A 7,190-nucleotide genomic window follows, 5' to 3' on the forward strand; every position below is an offset into this window, starting at 1 on the left:
TCCAGCCTGAACCCCCCACAGTGCTATCAGCTCTACACCATATGCTTTTCAGGATACTGTGGTAAAACTGTGCAAGGCACAAGCGACAATTTGGGGTTTTCTCCGATGTCAGAATTGAAGACAAATTGGATGGGGAGGGTGGGGTTGGGGGGAGAAAGATGTCCTGCCTTGTCACTGCCTATTATTCACTCTTGTTTTTCTTTTGAATGTGCAGAAAAGAAGCAATGAGTCCCCCAAGTGGATTTCTGCTAAGCACTGAAATTTGGGAGAAATCTGATCAACCTGACTAGGAGGGGGCTAGAGAAATATTCCCAACATGGTACGGCTATATTGCACCATTTGTTTGTCCCCCTAGTGGCAAGACAAGAGCCACTACAATTCTAGCTACCACAGAACGTCTAGCAAAACATGACCTCTGTACAGCAGACAAAGTGAGGGGGAACAACATGTATTTTAGTCTCCAGTAAAATGCCTGGATCACAACCCATTTCTTGAGTGGAAAACAAGAAGACAGGACTTCGGTTTGCATCCTTCTTGGATCTAATAAGTGGATATGCTGTCCATCCAGCCCTCAATGCTGCCCATATGCACACTCTCTTCTTTAGTGAAATTTCTGGTTAATTGCTTGTAACTGGAAATGCAGTGTTAGGTAATATAACTGCATAGACCTCACTGTAATTTCTATTCTAATAGGGGTCCTGCCCTTAACAGGATAATGGACTATCGCCAGACTATATTACCGGCTGTTTCACTGCCACGCCTGTTTGGACTAAATAGTACAGAAGCTTTTGGTTATCCAAAAACAATGTAATGCAATTAAATTGCAAATCCAAAATTAAGAAGCCAGACCATGATACATAAAACAGGCTTAGTTACAGTTTCCCATTACTTACCGTTTTCCCTTTCCTTTAAGAGTCTGATCCTTAATTGTACTCATTTATATTCCTTGAAGATCTGTGTTGACACAGAGACGGAGAATGACCCCAAAGGGTTTGGAATATTTTCTTTCAGTTGGCTGTGCTATATCACTGTATCAAAAATTTAGCTGAATCTCCACCTGAGGCATGTCACCCGACATACATGGGTGGCTGCTGATAAGATATCAGGAAGGAAACTTTTTAAAATGTGCGTATGAAGCAAAACGTACTTGGAAGGATTTGTTTCTCCTTTCTTTAGAAAGTAAGTCATTTGGTAGCATTAGATACCCTTTTCCATACCTTCAACTTCAGTAGCTAAAATCCTGCAACTCACAAAGTTGAGTCTAAGCTTGCCAACACTAGCAAATTATAACTTGGTCATACAGGACAACTCAGTTCTGTCTTTTAGCCAGTAAGCAAATGTACATAGCTAGTCAGTGGATACTAAAGTCCACCTCTGGAAGTGCCAGAGTTCTACACAAACTACAAAAATAGTTGGGTGAGGATGAGCGGAGTGGAGGGCAAGAATAGCTTTAAAGTCAAACTTTGGATAGAGTTTGAGGATGAAAGTAAACCAAAGAATTAGGATTCCTCTCCTGATACTTGTTGGTTAACTAGGATGGAAGGGCTTAGTCCCAGACTGAAATGCCACTGATTCCCACATTTCACATGTGGTAGTTATAACGGCGTAATAATGAGTGATGTTTACCCACACCTTGCCCCAATGCTCATCTCCAAATACTCTCTGTTGCTGTCTGCACTCATTTACTGTGCTACATGATTCTTCTTGGAATGAGATGGCTAGGTTCTTCCACTACTTTTCAAGATATTGCTACTGGCTTGTCCTCTGCAACTAACTTGTTCAGATTACATGTACATTCCAGGTAAAATGGACATATGAAATGGTCCTGAACATGTTTTACATTTTGTAACAAATGCCAGCAAAAGTATCAAATTATATTCACTCATGAAAGCCAAAGAGTAAAACAGGGGTTGTTATCAATCATCATTAACAATAATTGTGTGTTGTCAAGTCGGTTCTGACTTAGAGGGTTTTCTAGGTAATAGGTCCTGAGAAGTGGTTTCACATTACCTAATTGGTAATTACCTAAGAGGGACGTGGTGGTGCTGCAGACTAAAGCGCAGAAGCCTGTGCTGCAGGGTCAGAAGACCAGAAGTCATAAGATTGAATCCACGTGACAGAGTGAGCTCCCATCATTTTGTCCCAGCTCCTCGCCAACCTAGCAGTTCGAAAGCATGTAAATGCGAGCAGATAAATAGGTACCACCTCGGTGGGAAGGTAAAATGGCGTTCCCTAGTCACGCTGGCCACGTGACAATGGAAACTGTCTTTGGACAAGCGCTGGCTCTACAGCTTGAAAACGGGATGAGCACCGCCCCCTAGAGTCGGACACGTCTGGACTAAAAATGTCAAGGGGAACCTTTACCTTTACCTTTACCTAAGTAAATTCTTTTTGCCAGATCTCAGTACAATTAATTAATTGTTCAATGTAAACTAAGTGAACAGTATGATGTTCTTACCTCTAGATGGTGCAGAACTACTGTTCTTTAATAAACATTCCAGTGGTTTCTTGAGCGGAAAAAAATCCTCCAAAATCTGAAGAATGTCACAGAATACAAGCTTGGAAACATTACTGTGTATGAAACTAGGCTGACAGTCACTCATTCAAGAGAATTTATTGGTTGACATGAAAACAAGACAAAAAAATCTTAAATTGATTTACTAGGTTAGATTGATATGGTTTCAAAAACGTTTAAAACTTTCAAGACGACCAATCTCCCTCAATTATCCACCAAAAGTTTGTTTTTAAAAGCAGTCAAGCATCAGTCATTACTCAAAAAATTAACAACACTGGGATATAATGATGAAAATAATGAATTTCAAAACTGTTGGTGAAATGGTAAATGAGTATGGGGTAAGAAATTTTACAGGGTATTTTCATCCATTCATAAGCATACTTCAGTCTTGAGAGACTATACTAACTTGCTCTGTATGGAGGACTCGGAACAGCTTCTAGTGTTTTGACACTGTACGCGAAGCTGGAGTGTCCTCTCCAGGGCACGAAGCCTGGGTAAAATAATATGGAGGATAGGCTGCTACCCAACCAGCAAATCCCCCCTCTCCACGTCACTGAAATAGTCCAATGGAAAGGCAAGAGCCAATACAACTGGTTTCAGCAACGTTGCAGGAGTTGATGGAATGACACAAACTGCCTCCAGGACTCCAGCTCTGGATTTTGCCTCAAGGTTAACTCCTGAAGCCTTTTCCATTAGTGGATATAGCCACAAGGCAGTGGAAGTTTGAAGTCAGAGTTTTCCTTCTCCTAGATGGGCTGCCTTCCCAGGCTAGCAAGTCCCACCTACCCAGCCTGCTCACTCATGGCATGGAGGCCGATGGTGGTGTCTCAGTGGGGGTTTGAAGTCGGAGTTTTCCTTTCCTAAGCACAAGCTGCTGACAAAGTGGTGGATGAAGCTGCCTTTCATCTTCCATTTCTGATGATGGTGTCATGCCTCCAATTTCATATCTTCTTCAGAGTCGTTGTAACTTGTGGTTACTGGTGACCCTTCCCTGCTGCCTATTTCAGTGTCCAAACTGTTAGAATACTTCACCTGATGTTTTGTTGGAGGAAAGCTCTTCTGCTTTTTGCACTTTTTGGTTTTCAGAAGTTACCACTTCATTGCAGAAGTTTATGGTACTAAAGCAGCCCTTTCGTATCCAAAACACAAAGGTATATTTTAGGATGCCCAATAGGATGTTTTGTGAAACCTACAAGCAGATTTTTAAAAGGAGTACCTGGAAGAAAACTTTTTGCTGGGATACTTCATTCACACTAAGCGGACACAGACTCATTTCTCAACCACCACCCATGAACGGTTTGCTAGTTTACCTTAGCCATCCACTCTCTCTAGTTAACCCACTAAGCAGGACAACAATCATACTTCCGGAAGTGCAAAAAACATATTTTGGAGGGCTCAAACTGATGACTCAGTTATCACTTGCCACAGTTATATTGGTTACATTCCCTGTACCTCTTGCCAGCTGTCAGTAAAAAGCGCTCAGCATGTGACTATATGTTGAAATAGTCATTTTTAAAATAATGTTGCCATTCACATTCTCACCATGCAATTATATACATTTGGGATGAATGTAGAAATGAAGGCAAACACAGAGAAAGACAATGTTTTTGCACAGGAATACATAATGTTCATCTCTGAGGATTCGTGTGCACCCCCATGAGAGCCTCCCCTGAATTTAAAATAAATTAACCTTTCCCCACTGATGCTAATGACCTGTAGCAGGATCTCTGGGGAAGATGGTGGACAAAAGACTCACCATTTGCTATTTTATGGTTCCTCCTGCAGCTCTTTCTTAATTGGAAAGGGAGAGCTGTTTGAGAAGCTATAGGGTGATAATAGAGAGCCTCTCTTCTTTACTCCCTATCCCAGAAGTTGTTTTGTATGACTTTGTATTTGTATTTTGAAGCTCTCAGGAAGCGTTAGAGTTCTCCAGAATTCATGATTTGATTAGGTAGTACAAAATGCAAAGGGAAGTCCAAAATAAAATACAAACAGCAGCAGCAGTTGCAACAACAACAACAACAACAACAATAAATGAGCCCGATATTTTGGCTATGATGTTTTAGACCTAATCTATGGCAGAGATTGAAAACTGAATAGACTCCCCAAGGTCACATGGAACATGGCCCAGGCCAGTGGGTCATAGGTTACTTGCCTATTTTAAAAGGGTGTCACAACTCAAAAAGGTTGGGAACTAATGGTGTTTTAAAATTTTTGTTGTTTCATTCCATTCTAGTAATAATGTCTTAATTCATTGTAATTTTATACATATGCTTTTAATTGTTATATGTCACCTTGTGTTCTTTTTTGGGGGGAGGGGTGATATAAATGAATAAAAGTAAGTAGTTAAATATATTAGGGATGTGGTGGTGCTGTCGGTTAAACCACAGAAGCCTTTGTGCTGCAAGGTCAGAAGACCAGCAGTCGTAAGATCGAATCCACGCAATGGACTGAGCTCCCATCGCTTGTCCCAGCTCCTGCGAACCTAGCAGTTAAAAAGCAAGCAAATACGAGTAGATAAATAGGTACCACCACGGTGGGAAGGTAAATGGTGTTCTGTGTCTAGTCCATGTGACCATGGAAACTGTCTAAAAACAAAATGCTGACTCTACGGCTTGGAAACGGGGATAAGCACCATGCCCTAGAGTCGGACACAACTGGACTAAATGTCAAGGGGAACCTTTACCTTTGTAAATATATTGGAGGTCACTGCCAAGTTGATTACTCTATTTAGTGTAAGAATACGTTGGAAACCACTGACAGGGCAAATGTGTATAGCTCAGGCTTGTAGAACTGTTGGGTGTACCACAGCTGGGAGAGGCCATATTCAGAAGGAGAGGGCTAGGGAGTGGGGCAAGAAAATATACTTGTGGCAATATAAGTGCAGACTTGAGATTTTCTGATCAGTGACTAAAATACATCTACTGAAATTGAGTCTAAATCCAGGGGTTTTAAGAAATAAACACTATCTCCTCAGAATTCCTACCTAGAACTTCAGCTTGAAGACCTTCACCCTCTCATGCATGTTTACAAGATTTCTAAAGGTGAATAACGGAATGTGAATTGAATTCACTATGAGCAAAGTGTAACAACCTAGAGGAAGCATCAAGTTGAACAGGTTAAGGCTCACATCAGAGTTAAAATCCCAGTTTGGGAAATACATCTTGTCCCTTCTGAGTTCTCCTCCTGACCAACATAAATACTATGAAGTAAATTTTTCACAAGCCATTAGGTAAAATTTCACAAGGCCCAAGGTGAATTCATTTGCCTTGCAGAATTTGTTTGAGGAAGTGAAGGTAAGTTTGCTTCCAGTTAATTTCTTTCTAAGGTTTCCTAACAGTCCCTACCTCTGGTCTAGATCCTTATTCATCCTGTACGAGCTTTTATTCCATAAGCAAAGGGGGTGTGGAGCGATGTGCCATCAATATGCGGATGACACGCAGCTCTACATCTCCTTTTTTCCAACTGCAGGAGATGCCGTTCTGTCCCTTCAGCGTTGCCTGGGGACCGTATTGGAATGGATGCAGGAGAACGGGCTGAGGCTGAACCCGGACAAGACGGAGGTACTAAGGGTGGGCGGTCCCACAGTTGGGGACTTGGGAAACTCCCTCACTTTTGGGGGTGTGACTCTGCCCGCGAGGGATGGGGTCCGCAGCTTGGGGATCCATCTGGACCCGGCGCTCACTATGGAATCTCAGGTGGCGTCTGTGGTCCGTACCGCTTTTTTCCATCTTAGGCGGATAGCCCAGCTGCGACCCTACCTTGATGTGGGGGCGCTTACTACCTTGGTGCATGCGCTCGTAATCTCAAGATTAGACCACTGTAATGCGCTCTACGTGGGGCTACCTTTGAGGTTGCTGCGGAAACTACAGGTGGTGCAGAATGCTGCGGCCAGATTACTTAGTGGAGTGAGAAGATTCCAGCATATCTCGCCCACTCTGGCCGCACTGCATTGGCTGCCCATCCGATTCCGCATCGACTTCAAAGTGTTGATGCTTACCTATAAAGCCCTAAACGGTTTAGGACCTCGATACTTGGTGGAACGCCTTCTCCCACCAAGATCTACCCGTGTCACTCGTGCGAGCCAGGAGGTGAGGCTGAGGAGCCTAACGCCGAGAGAGGCCCGGAAGGAGAAGACCAGAAATCGGGCCTTCTCGGCGGTGGCTCCTCGTCTCTGGAACAACTTACCTCCTGAGATTCGCGTGGCTCCCTCGCTGGACATTTTTAAGAAACAACTAAAAACATTGATGTATAGGCAGGCTTTCCCAACAGAAAACTCCTGACGATTTTTCTTTTCTTATATCTTTCTTTGATTTCTATCTTAGTCTAGGTGCAATGTTTTAAAATTATATTGTTTCTTTTATTGTAAGCCGCCTAGAGTGGGCTAATATGTCCAGATAGGCGGGATAGAAATAAAATAAATAAATAAATAAATAAATAAATAACCAACAGCAACCTGTGACTGCCATGACATCTACAAAACAAGGTACTAAAAAGAAGAGTTAAGAAACAAAACTCTTTGTGGCCTAAGCATTCGACAGGACTTTGAAAAATTCATTGTCAGTGCTGTTTTAAAGTAAGTGCAAATGGTAGTGAGCACAAGAAGGTACACTGTAGACCATCTTGACTGCTGCCATTGCTGTAACATTCAGGCTGCTCTTTGCTATCATGCAGT

The sequence above is a fragment of the Pogona vitticeps genome, chromosome 2 (genome assembly GCF_051106095.1).
Source record: "Pogona vitticeps strain Pit_001003342236 chromosome 2, PviZW2.1, whole genome shotgun sequence".
NCBI classification, from domain to species: domain Eukaryota; kingdom Metazoa; phylum Chordata; class Lepidosauria; order Squamata; family Agamidae; genus Pogona; species Pogona vitticeps.